Here is a 17797-nt window from a genome sequence, read left to right as displayed (position 1 = left end):
AAGTGGTTCTGGCGCTTCTTCAATATACGTATGTATTTCAATGTGGCGCCACTCAATATATACATAAAACAAAATAAAAATATACAGTGTACACTGAGGAATAATTAAGGTATTTTTTTAAAACATATATATATACACTCACCCATTTAGGATGATTTTAAGGCATTGGACAGTTCTCACAACGATATCCTTCAGTAGTTGCATCAGTATGAATCTGAACTGGAAACCGCCGTTCCGATACATCTCAACCCTTGAATACTTTGGAACTTCCTTTAGGGATCCTCCCACAGTATCATCAAACTCACATAGAATTACATAAATTGCCAGACATCTTGCACATCAATGATGGTTGTTCTTAAAATGGGTGGATAATTATACTCACCCTTTGTGTCTTTACCTTTTAACTGATGTTTTTTCCAGCAAAATCGGTCATAAATTGCGGGGTTTGTAGGAAAGTCCAGGGAGTCAGAAGAGATCCGTTCTGCACATGTGTAGAACAACTTTCCTCTTCAAAAATACAGCGAGGCGGCGTGGTTGCACCTTGTCAGCTGAAGCACAGCTGGCTGTGTTCGCATCCCACTATATGTATAGTATTGAGTCCGGCACTCCAGATGGATAAGATATATAGACAGGTGATGTAGTCGGCATCCCGGCGTCTGGGATGCCGACGGTCTAAATACCGTCCAGAAATCCCGATAGGTTGGGATCCCAGCACCTGTATCCCGCCCATCGGCAGCCCGAAGGTAAGTATCGGGGTGTTAGGGGGAGGTTAGGGTGCGGGGTTAGTGTTACGTACTAGGGGGATGGTTAGAGTTAGACCCCGGGGAGAGAGGGTTAGGGTGCGGGGATGGAGAAGTTAGGTTTAGGCACTAGGGGAGGAGGTTAGATTTAGGCACCGGGAAGAGGGTGTTAGGTTTAGAGTGCGGGGAGGGGAAGGTTAAGCTTAGGCATTAGAGGGGGGGGTTGTGGTTAGGCATCGGGAAGGGAGGGTTAGAGTAGGGAATTAGGAAATCACTTACCATTAGGTGCTATGGGTGTCGAGATTCTAATGTCGGGATGTCACTGTCGGTATACTGACCAGCGGCAAACCCTACAGCCGGGAATTCCTACTCAACCCATAGACAGGGTGCCTTCCTAAGATACAACTATAAACAGAATCCGATATGGAGGTGTGTAGCCCATTTAGGGAAAAATGTGGTAATATATTTTCAAGATATCCAAAAAATCACACAGTGCAGTCGACATTTCAACACCCACAAGGTATTTTCATCAGGTTACCCAATACTAATAATATTCATTCGGATCACTGTCCAGTTTCTTAGTATATGAGTTTAGAATATGACTATCAGCCAAAGTGTGTGGTCATTTTCTGACTGTATAACATCCCAAGGGACGCCAGAAGCAATCCACAAGGGCAGTTTGACCAACCACCCCCGATTGGCTGTCTGAGATGATGCTGCACTGCAGGTGGGGCAAATATAAATTGTGCAGAAAGATTTGGATGTGAGAGGGGTGTGTCTAAGCAGCCCTCAGTGTAATAATAAAGCTGCCCAGCATTTGTGAGCTACATACAAAAGCAGACAGTGTTTTCCCTGCATGCAAAAATATTAATAATAAATGTATTCATACCCCTTGTATCGCAACATGGTTTATCCAGGTGCACAGTGACTTGCTCTGTCTTGCTTTACTTCATCCTCAGAATCAGGCCTTTAGTCTTTACTGATAATCTGTGGGTGAGGGAAGCCCTAGCTTTAATAAGGTGGTACGTATGGGGCGATGGTGGGGATGGAAGGGGGAAGTGTTGTGAGGTATGGAGGTGTGGTATCAGTGTGTTTAATAAAGACAATGAAGCAGAGATGGGCGGAAATAAACGTGTGAATGTATTCCTAGTTTTCGGATACAGACACAGGGCCTCATTCAGAGGCGGTCGTAGGATGCAAGCGGTCACTCAGAAACAGGGCGGCCGCTTGCATTCTGAACGGCCGCCTCCATGTCGGTCGTTAGGCTGTGGGTTAACACCCACAGCTCTAACGACCACTAAGGGCGATGGTCAAGACCATTTGCGACCATCGGGGCTTACGACGAGACCCTAGGGTAGGGTCTCGTCGACCTTAAGCCCCAGGGAGCTTCCTGCTGTTTGAGCAGGAAGCTCCCCACTGACATCACGGATGATGTCAGTGGGGACGCCCACAAAATGGCAAGCGTTCCGAAAGGAACGCCTCCGTTTGGCCGGGCACGCCCCCTGACCGCCCAGCAAACGGAGTGAGCTGTCAATCAACATCGACAGCTCGCTCCGTCTGCTTCGAGCCCGCTAACGACAGGTGATCCGTCGTTAGCGGGGGCTCGCTCAGCGCTCGCGACCGACTCTGAATAAGGTCCACAGTGCTACGAACTAGACAATTCAGGTGGGTTCTTTCAGGGAGCACCCTTTCTGTAGTATAGCAGCATGTGACCGCTATACCCCCCAATAATATGTGCTTGAGAGATGCCAGGTGATTCTTTTAGGGAATCCCTTTAGGCGTAGCAATGGAGCTATATGACGCTCTGACCTGTGGTCCATGACTCTGACAGGCGTGTTTTGGTGTGAAGCAATCCTCCATACATCACAGAATGATTTAGAAATGGACGATATAGCAGACACCTGAGGGCCATGTGTACAGATATGAAAGGATCCTGTCACACCTTGGCCTACTCCCCCGCTGATAATTGCCAGGGCCAAGCTAGCTTGCTCTTCATCTTGTGGGGATGCAAGATAACAAGATAAGCAAGATAGCAAACCCACAAGGATAAATCAAGTTCTAATTTCAGGTATACGCAAGGCAAATACAATGTCAGGACATGTCCCGCAATAGATTGGTATACACCACATTCACAATCCTATAGAAAGAGATGGGTCAAGTAGTGGTCATTTGGGTAAGGGCAGTACAGAAATAGCGCTCCCAAATAGTAGACTAAAGCTGGCAGATAACAGGTAGGGTTAAACCTCCATGGATCTATGAGAATTGATGAAAACTAAAAATGAACTATTATGTGCACCACACAGTGGACCTCATTCAGAGTCGGTCGTTGCGGCCGCACGGTCGTACGCCGCCGATGTTCGCTAAACTGCGCATGCATAAAATTCGCAATGCGCGTGCGCAAACTAGCTGTTACGATCGGAAATATCTCTCTCCTTGAACTTGGCCAGGTCGGTAGTTTGAGTGACAGGATGAGGCGTTTGTGGGTGGTAACAGGGGAAGATGCTTGAAAACAGGGGAGTGGAGATCCAAACGCAGGCGTGCCAAAAGGTCAAAACGGACGTTTTAAGGGTGTGCATAATTAACAAAGCAGCGTCATGGCACACCTGACATGGGTGGTTTTTACACTGACCTGATCGTAGTGCTTAAGTGAGGGTATGGTCAACCTTAAGCTCTACGAGCAGCTCCGATGGTTTCCGATGAACTCGTTTAATCCTTATATGCCCGGAGATGACGTGTAATGCGAACGAGAAGGGGGTGTTTTTTTAGTCTTACGGCCGCATCCTCCCCTTGCTCGTCCAGCTAACGATCCCATCTTAACGATGCAACTTGCGAGTGCATCATTTGCATATCCGGCCCCTTTTCCCTTACGACCGTGCGGCCGCAACGACTGACTCTGAATGAGGTCCTGTGTGTGTCATGTACTTATAGAGGCAGAGAGTGCGGGTTGGGTATGGGAGACCGGCAGTCAGGATGATGGCGGTCAAAAGACCAAAAGCGGCATTTAGGTGCTAAGAATCCCAACAGGGGCTCAGTAAATAAACTAACCCTCTTCCTTCACCCCCTAACCCTCCCACCTGCACCTTAACCCTCTCTGTTAGGGTCTAAACCTAACCTCCCCCCATAGTGCTTAAATATAACCCTCCCCCGATGGTGCCTAAACCTAACCCCCCACTGCCCACAGCCTAACCCTATACTGCCCCATCCTGCAGGCTAACCCTAACCCTCCCTTGTTGCCTAAACCTAAACCTATCCCCACACATGGCTACAAGCTAACCTGACCTGCTATACTTACGTTCCAGATGTCAGCTGTCGGGATTCTGGCGTTGGCATCTCAACTGATGTTGGGATTCTGGCGCTGGTGTTCCGGCCGCGGGTTGGGATTCCGGCGGCGTGATTACGACCGCCGGCATCCCGTGCGGCGGTAAACTAGCTACATCCCGAAAGTGCTTATATTAACCTATGATGGAAAATTCTTGTATGGCAGGATGCAATCATCCCAAACACTCTTGACTGGCCACAAAGATTCACCAGCAGCCGTCTTTAGTAGCCAGCCCATTAAAGACAGTCTTGGATTAAAATTTTCTGCCAATCATTATAATTCTTCTCATGGCCATGTTTGACGATCCATCAAGCCATTGATCATCCTTTTTCACATTATAGAGATCTAGATGTGGTTTTGTTATCTGGAAAAAAAATTCCTTTCTTCTGGTTGAGGTGACATGGCTTCACCAAAACGCACATTAATGTGCCTAATGCTGGCCACGAATAATTTGGTCAGCTTGTTCAAAAATATATATTTTTTTCAATAAAACCGGCAGGCAACCGATCTTTGTGTGGCCCCCACACCAAAAAAATTATAAACAATCAAAATCTGAGTTGACCAGATTGCTTTGGAGGATTGGACAAAACTACTCCTTGTCTGTACAGTAAGTGATAGGGAAGTATGTGCCACTAATTTACATTGCTTTTCTTCTGCAACAAGTTGTTGTCATATATTATAATAAATGCACTGTATATCTTTCATATTACGGTAATATTCATTAAAAAAGGCATATCACAAATAGGCAGTACTTAAGTACGAGATGCAAGTAACTAGTCTCATTACTGATACAAATACTATATACAAAATGTATTGTGGTCATTGTGTTTATAATCACTGAATGTACTGATAATAACACATTTCTTTCTGCTATTTCTAATGCAAATCGGTTATGAACCTACCTTTGATGACCTATCACCAGGGGTGGTGACCGCCTGTTATTCACTGTCTGTGTGTATGTACAGTATATTTTCATCCTCCAGACTCATGTAGAACTTGACTTACAGTATTGGACTTGGCGACAGGAGGAAGCACAAAATCAATTTGGACCAGCGGGCTTTAGCAGACAACTTCATAGACAGTGGGTCTTAATAGAAGGGGCCTGAGTAGAACGAGAAAAGATACCCGGTTTGTTAATCAGCATAGATGTGTCAGCACACTTGCATTCCTATGTCTACTACCAATACACTGTATGTGCATCCCTATATCTAACACATAGCTGTTTCCTGAGCAAAGATTCTGCAATCATCATCATCAACTCCACAACGTGCACTTGATCTATGTATTAAATTGTACATCTTGTAGCTAAGATATGGCTCAGTTATGAAAGAAAAGAGGAGAGACTAGCGCAGCAGTGTGTATTGTGATAAACATATAGTGAATTAGTAAGTTTAAATCTTAAATATATAAAAGAAAATTCAATATAGCTATAAACGGTGTGAGAGTACAAATTTTCAATTTAATTCTAATATATTAAAATATAATGAATAAAGAATATTAAAACCAAAACACATAAATGACAACACACATAAATGTCAATATAAAATTGTGTGCGGGAACATACGACTTGAGCTGAGATTGATCGTATGTCTATACACGTTCATATAATATTACCGGTTGTACAAAATTGTGGTATAAAAGTCAATTACCGTATCCACACGGATTGTCTCATTGAGGTAGTGGTGAAATGCCAAATAAAATGTATTAGTATGCAACTTGGTACAGTCCCAATTCCAATGCAAATAGTCACCAACAATGGTGGCTCCAGAGGTGAGGCTGCAGCGCTGTCCAAAATTCAAATAGGGAAGTCACACCAACTGTCACCCCAAATGCTGCCAAACATCAGTGGCAGTTGGTGTCACTCCCCATTTTGAATTTTGGACCACGCTGCAGCCCCACCGACACTGGTCACCAATGCAATAATTGTGCAGCTTTATGTATCCACAGAGCCCGAAGGTAAGAGGTAGCGTGACGGGAAATTACCGCACTGATGCGGCTTTATACTATGCTGATGTGTCGTGGCTCTCGTTGTGGTAGCTTCCACTTGTATAATTCACGGAAGGGTAAATCCTTTTAGGGCTGTCCAATTGATCCGGATGATGGTTCAGATTTGAAAGTTGCTGGCACTTATGTGTGAATAAATGGTGCAACCAGAAAGGACAGTTCAGATAGATGTAGGGAACTGACCAACGCATTTCACTGTATTTACAGCTTCGTCAAAGGCAAAGTACATAACATATTTATTTGAGTTTTTCAATACCAATTCAAAACTTATTAAATAAATATCACATGCTACATACATCTAAAAAACATATCCAAAATTTGACCATATCTCACACAAGACACTGTAAAAACTCTAATCCATGAACTCATTATTTACCGAATAGTCTCCTTACTGGTCTTCCCAAAAACAAGCTATCGCCATTACAATCCATTATGTATGCAGCTGTGAGGCTGATCTTCTTTGCCAAACGTTTGTCTGCTGCACCGCTCTGTCAGTCCCTCCATTGGTTGCCGGTTTCCAACCGCATTCAATACATAATACTTTTACTTACACATAAGGCCATTAACAAAACCACACCAACATACATCTCTTCACTCATCTCAAAATATCTCCCAACCCGACCTCTGCTCAGCACAAGATCTGCGACTCTCATCCCTACGCATTACTTGCTCCCATTCATGGTTACAGGGCTTTCTTCGGGCTGCACCCACTCTATGGAATAAAAGGCAAGAATGAAGGTAGCGCTAGTATTTTCAGAACCTATAGGTATCGCTTTGAGAGGAAGGAAAAAAGGGGGGCTCACCCTCCCTGATAGATATAGTAGATAAAAGAAAAACCTCTAGCGCATCCTATAGATACTAAATAAATAAAATAAGCAGTGATAATTATAATGCAGGTTTATTGATCATGCTAACTATTTAAAAAACACTGACTTACAACATGTAACAAATAACATAGGCCCTCATTCAGAGCCGTTCGCTATTTGCGGTCGTTCGTTTAAAAACAAGGGGTGGCTATTCAAATGATCCGTACGCACATTGTAGTCTGTTCACACCTCTAAGTCTGAACGAGCGAGCAAAACATACGCTTGTTTATTTGTTAAAAACGCCCCCTGGCCGCTCGCATCCTACGTCATGTCCGCTATTTATTAGATTAATCGAGTACATCGACCAGCGTATGAACTGCTCGCTATTCTTGTGGTTGGTGTTTGCTACCACAAATTTGCGAGCAGTTCTGGCTATAAAATAACCCAGTGACGTGAACAATGACGCTGCTGTTTTAAATATACACACCCATAAAACGCCCGTTTTGACCTTTAAGCACGCCTGCGTTCGGATCTCCACTCCCCATTTTCAAGCACCTTCCCCTGTTACCACCCACATACGCCTCATTCTGTCATTCAAAATAGCAGGCACTCGCTATATTGCGTACCAACGATTTTTGACCGCACTGACTGGTTCGCGCATGCGTACTAAAAACCGTACGCATGCGCAGATGTGCAAACATCGCTCGGAACGAGCGTACTGCCGCTAACGAGCGGCTCTGAATGAGGGCCATAGAACTGTAGGACATACTAACATATAGAGTAGAGAAATAAAATAAAATAAAATAGAATAAAAAAAGGGATGCAGACACGCTGAATAGCGAATTATTCTGGTCCCTATTCAGGATCAATATCCAGGAAATCATCAGATGACAGTGGAGGGGGACCTGGACGTTATACTGCAGTTTATCAGGTACCCTTTAGTTTGCCGGACAACTTTTCAACTGATCGCCCCCTGCTTGGATTTAATTTTTGGACTACATGTGTTGAATTTAAGACATTTCACTACCAAAGGAAATTTCCTGGATATTGATCCTGAATAGGGACCAGAATAATTCGCTATTCAGCGTGTCTGCATCCCTTTTTTTATTCTATTTTATTTTATTTTATTTCTCTACTCTATATGTTAGTTGTCCTACAGTTCTATGTTATTTGTTACATGTTGTAAGTCAGTGTTTTTTAAATAGTTAGCATGATCAATAAACCTGCATTATAATTATCACTGCTTATTTTATTTATTTAGTATCTATAGGATGCGCTAGAGGTTTTTCTTTTATCCACTCTATGGAATGCCTTACCACGCACAATAAGACTTACCTCTAGTCTCCAATCTTTCAAGCGTTCCCTGAAAACTCACCTCTTCAGGCAAGCTTATCACATTCCAGACCACCCAAATAATCTTCATAACTTCCATATCTAATTACATCCCCTCTCACAGTCCTCACATAACCTCACACACTGTCTTTCTTTCACATCCTCCTGACATTTGGCCGATGTTCCTGTGTGACTGAATCATGCAGCCCACCAAGAAACTGTGCATTCTGGCTGGACCAAATTTGCAATATATAGCGCCTATCCTTGTGTATCAATGCCTATTTCCCTATAGATTGTAAGCTTGCGAGCAGGGTCTTCCTACCTATATATCTGTCTGTTATTACCCAGTTTTGTTCTACTAATGTCTCCAATTGTAAAGCGCAACGGAATATGCTGCGCTATATAAGAAACTGTTAATAAATAAATAACACCCACATCTACTAAAGAACTACTGGTTTCTCAGGATTGCCCCTCAAAGAGTACCTTATAGTTGCTGCAAGCCACATGCTCAAGGCGAATTAGTTGTGAAAGGAATAAAGCATTACGCTAGCATGCCACGGCCATGAATCAGGTATATTTTTCACCATTGTGATTCATTACATTCAGAGTTAGACATGCAGCATTAAAGACTCTAGGATGGCCACCACTTTCTAATCTCCCTTACTTTTTAATGTAGTGATTTTGTGTAGGCTCCGCAGAAAACACACCGCATACTGCGTACCTTCCAGCATAGCAAAAATATGCTAATGAGCCACTTGCCGTCTAGTGCTTAGAGACGCCCGTTGAAAGTATCTCACATTCGCTGCTCACGCACGAAACCGGAAACATCGGAAACAGTGAACACAGATCAGACAGCCATCAGCCTTCTGAGTAAGTCTAAGCTGGCGCAGAAACGGCGGGTCTCCAGACACGCAGAGGGCTCTCCTGCTCCGAGCAAGGACACAGTGGCAAATTTATGCACGCCCAAGAAATGGCTATTAAACTGTCCGACACGCCTGCGTTTTTCTAACCACCCCCCCCGTTACATCCCCCAAACTCTGACTGCCTGTCACTCACTTTGCATGTGAATCCTCTGTGCGAGCATAATCACAATTCAATCGCTGAGTTTGTGCAGTGCAGCTTACGCGCACACGCAATGGCAAACAATCGCCCAATCTGCGTAAGTATCTGCATTGCTTCCACATCTGAAGCGGGACCTATGTTTGAAAATCAGGACAACTCAGCTCATCTACATTCGCCACCCCCAATACCTGCAGCACTTACGTGACCTCTGTTGCTGTAAATAATTTTGTCCAGAAATTCTTTAAGTAGTTCTTACATCTTTACATCATTGCAAAACAACTGCATATTTAGAATGGTTAAAAATACTTCTGTAATTGACACCGGTTCAGCTGTACTTATGATACACGTTACAGGCTAGGAAAAATCGACATAACTTTATTGGCTGTCCTCATTTAATTTTTACAATCATATTTTAAAAAGATTGGGCTGAGAACGATCAATCAATTCCCAATTCCTAGTAAAAAAAACAAAACAAAACAATAAAGATCTTCGGACAAAACACAAATGATCATCAGTAAAGCTGAGCTGAGAGGCAGAGAGTAATATCTGGCTGTTAGATGTGTCCTGTGCTCTCTAATAACACAAGGTGTCATTGTATACCCAAATCAGTTTCTACAGCCTAGCAGTATTTATAACAATTAAAACACGAGGGAAGCCAGCACAGCAGCAGGGGAGAGAAGTGGGTGGAGAGAGAGAGAGAGAGAGAGAGAGAGAGAGAGGAGGCAGCGGCTCCAGCTACAGAGGCATTGGAGGTTAAAGGCACCGAGCTATGCAAACAAAACACAATCACAAAATCGCCACGTTCTAATTTAATTCTAAAAATAAAAATTATTTGTGGATAGGAGATGAGCGGCAAGGTTATAGGAAAGATATATATCAAGAAAAGCAAAGATTGCATTGATGATGATAGTGTATGTGTGTAAAGGTTGGCTGTCATAGGCCCTCACCGCTATTTGCGGTCGTTCGTTCTAAAGCAAGGGGTGGCTATTCAAATGAACCGTTCGCTAATTGCGGTCTGTTCACGCCTCTAAGTCTGAACGAGCGAGCAAAACTTGCGGTTGTAATTTTGAAAAATACGCCCCTGCCGCTCCCACCATACGTCATGTCCGCTATTTATTAGATTAATCAAGTACATCGAACAGCGTATGAACTGCTCGCTATTCTTGTGGCTGGTTTTTTCAACCGCTATTTTGCGAGCAGTTCTGAGTAAAAAAAAAACAAGTGACGTGGTCAATGACGCTGCTGTATTAATTATGCATTCCCTTAAAACGCCCGTTTTGACCTTTAAGCACGCCTGCGTTCGAATTCCACACCCCCCGTTTTCAAGCACCTTCCCCTGTTACCACCCACATACGCCTCCTTCTGTCACTCAAAATAGCAGGCATTCGCTATATAGCGAACAAAACGATTTTCGGCCGCACTGACTGGTTCACGCATGCGTATTAAAATCCGTACGTATGCACAGATGTGCGAACATCGGTCAGAACGAACGAGCGGCCGCTTACGAGCGGCTCTGAATCAGGGCCATAGTGTATTGCTGTTTCTTCATTAATGTAATGGCTGAATATGTACGTTGAAAGCTATATATGTAATGTTTAAACTGTAATTCTTTTCTGTACAGTAGACTTGTGATATATAGATGCTAACGCCTATCGGTGTTTATGTCGATGATTGCATAAAGTAAAACATGTTTGTGAGAGAACATACAACGTGGGTCCTTTGCCAAGGGCAGTGCATGAGCAGGGGCGTATCTATAACGGGTGCAGGGTGTGTGGTGCACATGGGCACCGTGTCCAGTGGGGGCCGCACCGCACACCCTGCACCCATATTATCTAAAACTTACCTCTCCGAGGTCCCGCGTCGGGTGTCTCAGCACTGCTCAAAACGCCGTGGCAATTTTTGCGGCGTTCTGAGCATGCGCAGTGAGGAAATCGCTGGGAAAATGGCGGCAGCGCCATTTCCCTCGTGCGCAGTAGACTCTGGGCAAACTCTAGTCCCAGAGTCTACTTATGCTGCGGTGGCCGGCTAGCCGCGTCAGTCAGCTGCCAGGCGCCGGGGCGAGAGGAGGGGGCTCCGGATGGGGAATGCACACGGGCCTCCTCCTCTCTTAAGACGCCCCTGTGCACAGTTTGGGGGCAGAAATGACTGAAGTGACAATGCTGTAAAACCCCCGAAAATGCTGTTTTTGGGGGGTTTTGCCGCATTTCCTATATGTACTAAGCCCCAGGATTCGGTTCTTTCCAGTGCTTCACCCCGGCGGGTAACGCCATCTCAGGTGGCGTTACCCAATAGAAGCCTATGGACTTCTGTTCGGGACGCCCTTTGAGAAGGATCCAATCAGATCCCTCCCATCTCCCCTGGTGGCGTGAGTGTCCTTCTACGCGTGCGCTAAAGGAACGCCAGATGGCTATCTGAGTGTTAAACCCAGAAGTCGTCCTATTCGAGGTTATCGTGAAGGACAGATTTTATCAGGAGAGCTGTCCTTTGCAATTTAAATTGCATTTCTAAGTACATGCCGCAGTAATCAACCGCTGTATGCACCTGATAAGAGGATGATGCGATGCTTAGTACATGGTATGCTGTCACTGCACCAACTCATGTGCTCTGCGCCTGGTTTGATGCGTCCATGTCGTATTTAAAAGGGTTTGAAAGCAAGTGGCTCGGAAAACTAGTAGGTGTTTCTATGCAGTTGGTATAGCTGCAAAGCTTCAAGTCACACGGTCATAATCGTATTCTTGGTTCTGATAGTGGCATGTGAGAATCTGCGATTACTTTCTGTCATTGGCCCTCATTCAGAGCCGTTCGCTATTTGCGTTCGTTCGTTCAAAAACAAGGGGTGGCTATGCAAATGATCCGTTCGCACATTGCAGTCTGTTCACACCTCTAAGTCTGAACGAGCGAGCAAAACATACGCTCTTTTATTTCTTAAAAACGCCCCCTGGCCGCTCGCACCATACGTCATGTCCGCTATTTATTCGATTAATCGAGTACATCGAACAGGATATGAACTGCTCGCTATTCTTGTGGTTGGTTTTTTCAATCGCTATTTTGCGAGCAGTTCTGAGTTAAAAAAAACCAAGTGACGTGGTCATTGACGCTGCTATATTAATTATGCACACCCATAAAACGCCCGTTTTGACCTTTAAGCACGCCTGCGTTCTGATCTCCACTCCCCGTTTTCAAGCACCTTCCCCTGTTACCACCCACATACGCCTCATTCTGTCACTGAAAATAGCAGGCACTCGCTATATTGCGTACAAACGATTTTCGGCCGCACTGACCGGTTCGCGCATGCGTACTAAAAACCGTACGCATGCGCTGATGTGCGAACATCGCTCGGAACGAGCGTACTGCCGCTAGCGAGTGGCTCTGAATGAGGGCCATTATCCTTTTAATTATATACTGTCAGAGAACATAGGGCCAGATTCAGAGCTGAACGCTCTGACCAGAGCGCTCGCTCTGAATCAGGGCCGTCCCAGCTAGATTTGGAGCGGCCTCCTGGCCGCTCGCATAGCTGTGGGTGACCACCCACAGCTTATGCGAACGGCCGAAAAGATGTCCGCGATGGTCAAAGACCATCACGACCATCGGGCTTGCGACGAGACCCTGCGGTAGGGTCTCGCTGCCGCAAGCCCAGGAGTGATTTTGGCTCTATCAGAGCCAAAATCACTCCCACTGACATTATTACTGATGTCAGTGGGGCCGGACTCAGACGGTAGGCGTTCCCATGGGAACGCCTCTGTCTGGCAGTCACGCCCCCGGCACGCCCACCAAAGGGGGCGTGCTGTCACTCAACATCGACAGCACGCCCCCTTTGGTGCGAGACCCATAACGACGGCTTTGCCATCGTTATTCGGGTCTCGCCCATGCGCACGACGGAGCTCCCTCCATCGTGCGCATGCACAATTCGGCACCATCGACCCGCTAGCGAGCGACCTTCACTCGCGAGTGGGTCTGAATGACCCCCAGAGGGCCTGATTCAGAGCCGCTCGTAAGCGGCCGCTCGTTCGTTCTGAGCGATGTTCGCACATCTGCGCATGCGTATGGGTTGTAATGCGCATGCGCAAACCAGTCAGTGCGGTCGGAAATCGTGTGCTCGCAAAATAGCGAATGGCTGTTAATTTGAGTGACAGAATGAGGCGTTTGTGGGTGGTAACAGGGGAAGGTGCTTGAAAACGGGGAGTGGAGATCCGAACGCAGGCGTGTCAAATGGTCAAAACGGGCGTTTTAAGGGTGTACATAATTAACAATGCAGCATCATCGACCACGTCACTTGGTTGTCTTTTAGCCTGAACTGCTCGCATGATTGCGGTAGGAAAATGCTACCACAAGAATAGCGAGCAGTTCATACGCCTTTCGATGTACTCGATTAATCTAATAAATAGCGGAGATGACGTATGATGCGAGCGGCCAAGGGGCGTCTTTACAAAATAGCGAGCGCGTTTCGTTCGTTCGCTCAGACATAGAGGCGTCAACAGACCGCAAAGAGCGAACGCTCAATTTAAATATCCAGCCCCTTTTTTACAACGACTGTCCGCAAATAGCGTCCGGCTCTGAATCAGGCCCTTTATTCTAGCATATCAGTACCTAAACCATTGCAGCTTGCAGTCTAATTACTCTACCACAGATACATAAACACAGAGCAGAGCCAATTTAGTCAGAGACCACTTGACCTACTGAAATGTTTTGAGATTGTGGGATAGAGAGCCATGAGAGCACAGGGAAACATATAAACTCCATGCAGATAGAATCTGGTCAGAGTCTTCGCCAATATTCAAGTGCTGCAAGGTAGCGCTAAGCATAAGGGCTGTACTGAGGGCTCTACAGCGAAAGTATGCAAATCTGCGATCTCATGGCAAGGCATTAGCACACCCACTATGTCTTGGCGTGCGATCGCCGTGTGTATTCGGATGCCCACCAGCCTGTCTTAAGACACCCACTTATGCACGTCATCTCCAGAATGTGTACGCAACCATCGGTAACATCGAAAGCGAATTCAGCACTTGTGGTTGACCATACCCTACCGCAAGCACTGCGAGCGCTTCATTGTGGAATTCAACCATGTGACATGTACTATGATGCTGCATCTTAATTATGCTCGCCTCTGAAATGGCGTTAAGACGCTCAGGCACACCTGCGTTCGCACCACCACTCCCCCGTTTTCATCGACCATCCCGCCACCACCCACAAACGGCTCGTCCTGTCACTCTAGCTAGCGAGCTATGTGCAGCGAGTGAACGCTTCCCGATCGCATGGACTAGTTCGCACACGCACACTGCAATGCATATGCATGCGCAGATTGCAAACATCGGCAGGCTGTGTGCGAACGCAGCCTTGCAAATGAGTCTGAATCATGTCCTGAGTACAGTGGGACTGGTGCTGCCACTGAGAATTGCGTTTCGAAGTGAAAAACACGCTGGGCGTCGCTGAGACTCGTAAAGGTGTTACTCATGCTGAAACATATGGATTTACTAAGAATCGTTTTTGCCTGTCTGTTTTGATTCGATGGTCTATGCAAGTTCAGACGTATTGGCCTGAAAGCAATAGAAGTGCCTGTGAGCTATCAGTGTGATCTGTGCAGTGCTTCTGTGCTATAGGTGTAATAAAGGGTTAAAAATTAAGAAAGAAAAAAAAACGGTGTGGGGTCCAGCCCCCCAAAGCTTAACCAGCCTCGGACCTCTGAGCCCAGTCTGGTACCGGAAAATCAGGGGAGAAACCGGTGTGGGATTCCCCCTATTTTCCTATAACTAGCACCAGGCTGAACCACCTGGGGTGCTAATGCCATAGGTGGGAGACACAAAGCGTGGGGTCCCCCTGCCAAAGCATTCACCAACCCCAAACTGGTTGGCTAATGGTGAGTGTGTAAAGGACTAAATCATACCTGTGCAGTGTGTCGGAAGACCACGCCGCTCACAGTCACTTCTGTACATTTCTTCTATCCTGCTCCATGTTCTAACATGTTTTAAACACGTTTCCTAGTAAATCTCTGAGTTTTATTCCTGTCTATGAAAAGTACTTGCGTGTTGGTACGGTTTTCTATTGACTTCTATTTGCGTGTTTAGTCATCTATTTCAGTGCGGAATCGTGTTTTTCACGTATGTTTGCCTTAGTAAATCTCAGCATATAAAAAACAGGGAAAACTCGCATGGGAATGCAATCTTGGCCTGACACGATTCTTAAGGGGCACATCCACTAGCAGACTGTGAAGCCACTGCACGATTCCGACATTGTAATCGTGCAGTCATTTCACAGTCTGTGCTGTGCCTACACTGAACGTTCAGTCGTCCAGTGTAGGAAGATCAAACATCACCGAACATGGCCAATCTGTCGTTATCGGCAGATTGACCGGCATGTTCGGGCGATGATATATATCAAAAACTACCAGCGGGAGCGCGCATCACTGGTTGTTTTTTACATTAAGCTGCCCGATTTGTGCACGATTAACAAACGATTGAAGGATAAGGATGTCGTTATCGTTCAATCGCTCTGTTTAATCTGGTAGTGGACGTGCCGCATTAGTAAATATCCCCCTAAGAGACCATACCTACCTATGTGCCTTTTATATTGGATTTATAAAACCTATTTTGTATTAAATCTAGAAATAATGTGTCTGGGTTAATTGTGTTAGTCACATGAAGTTTACGAGCACTAGAAATGCATTCAGTAACTGGGTTGCTGTTCAATACATGGCAGAAAAATATATGTATGTACTGTTGCAGGTACCTGGGCCGAATTACTTAATTGATATTAAAAACTCGTAGACGCTCTAACGTAATCTTTTACCCCAAGTTCAATATGCTCGGCTCCCTCTGCTACTATCACAGTTGTCCGTGTGGTCTATGTCATTCACTGCTGAAATCTCCAGGGGGGAGATTTAAGAAACCTTCTGAAAAGGTGAAGTGTTGGAGTTTCCCATAGCAACCAATCAGATTCCAACTATCGTATAATGAGTACAGTCTAAGAAATGATAACTAGAATCATTGGTTGCTATGGACAACACCACCACTTTTCCTTTAAAGACGGTATGATAAATCTCCCCCCAGGTGAGAAGTTCCCGGATGTTACATGAAAGTCCTATATCTAACAATAACGTGTTTATTCTGCTGAATCCATCTGTTATGAGAAAAGATCTCAGCTTTGGAAAGTCCCCGCTCATTGTGCATTATTGTCAGAGGACACTGAGGGCCAGCTGATATTCTCAACTATTCATGCAGCAAATCACTTTTACCATTTTGCTGTTTGTCACAGAGCATTTTACACAGTTAACATTAGATGTAAGATGACAATATCCCCCTTGCTGTATGCACACAGCCACTTTATCCCTAGTCGGACGGGATCCATTGTTGGGATGTACAATTTAATATTGTACTTTAATGTTATAGCAATTTTGTTACATACAGTGGCATCATGAGGGGGATGTGGGGTGTGCTGGCCTCACCCGGGTGTCAGCCTCGGAAGGGGTGACACCAAAATGCCGTCTCTCTCTGCAGTGACATGAGCTGGGTGCTACAGTGTGATCTTCTCCTGCAGCCCCCGGCTCCTGTCATAGAAGAGGAGCCGACAGTGCAGACTGTCCAGTCTTCGGGGGCAGCTAGGCATGATGCTGGGCTGTGTCTGCAGTGAAGTCATCGGGATCTCCTGTGATGCCACGCCCCTTTGTTTTAGACCACGCCCCCTCTCTGCAGGGATAGTCAGAGTGCGCACCAGGTGTCACCACACCCGGTGACACCTCTGGTTACATAGGACCTGATCCCGTATTGAACGTACACCTGTTTCCGTAGCGTATTTTGCGTGGTTTTGCATTAACTCTGCCTCAGCTGCACAGATCTCATTGACCATCCAGAGACCATCCAGGACACGTTGGAGGTTACCATTTGTGAATGTGCTTTCCAGAATGAAACAGGACAGAGACCATACTTTTCCACGTTGGAGGTTACCGTTTGTGAGTCTCATCCTTAGCGGTATCCAATTAGCTGCAATATTTTTTCGGGGGCGAAAAAAAACGATTTTTTTTCACCCTATCCTATTTGTTTTGGGCGAATTTGTTTTGCTCAAAAACACATAGGAACCATGATAAGTTCTCGGACCTATGTGTTTTTGCCATTTCGCTAATGAAAAAAATGTACTTTTTGGGGGATAATTGTTCGGGACACATCAGGTCCTGAAAAAAAAAATCCCCTATCAGTGCCAGGATCGAGGCTGATGGGATAGCCCCGCCCCCATTAGCGCCCGAACAATGGACCTCATTCAGAGCCGGACGCTATTTGCGCTCGCTCGTTCAGAAAAAAAGGGTGGCTATTCTAGTGAACCGTTCGCTCTTTGCGGTCTGTTCCCGCCTCTAGGTCTGAACGAGCGAACCAAACATGTGGTTGTTTTTTGGAAAACTACGCCCCCTGGCTGCTCGCATCCTACGTCATGTCTGCTATTTATTAGATTAATCGAGTACATCGACCAGCGTATGAACTGCTTGCTATTCTTGTGGTTGGTTTTTCATACCGCAATCTTGCAAGCAGTTCTGACTATAAAATAACCCA

General features: G+C 45.6%; 1 long non-coding RNA gene across 1 annotated transcript; it reads right to left on the bottom strand.

Moving 5' to 3' along the window:
• Positions 1-148: 148 nt before the first annotated feature.
• LOC148481507 (uncharacterized) lies at positions 149-15213 on the bottom strand. Its single transcript, XR_015871906.1, has 4 exons — positions 15145-15213; positions 4962-5161; positions 1630-1727; positions 149-1145 (listed from the first exon to the last, which is right to left on the bottom strand). It is a non-coding gene; the product is annotated as an uncharacterized LOC148481507 (long non-coding RNA).
• Positions 15214-17797: the final 2584 nt, after the last annotated feature.

Source organism: Taudactylus pleione, unplaced genomic scaffold, assembly GCF_031769625.1.
Source record: "Taudactylus pleione unplaced genomic scaffold, aTauple2 ptg000579l, whole genome shotgun sequence".
Lineage (NCBI taxonomy): Eukaryota > Metazoa > Chordata > Amphibia > Anura > Myobatrachidae > Taudactylus > Taudactylus pleione.
Note: the sequence above shows the minus strand (reverse complement) of the source record. Positions and strands in the feature narration are given on the sequence as shown.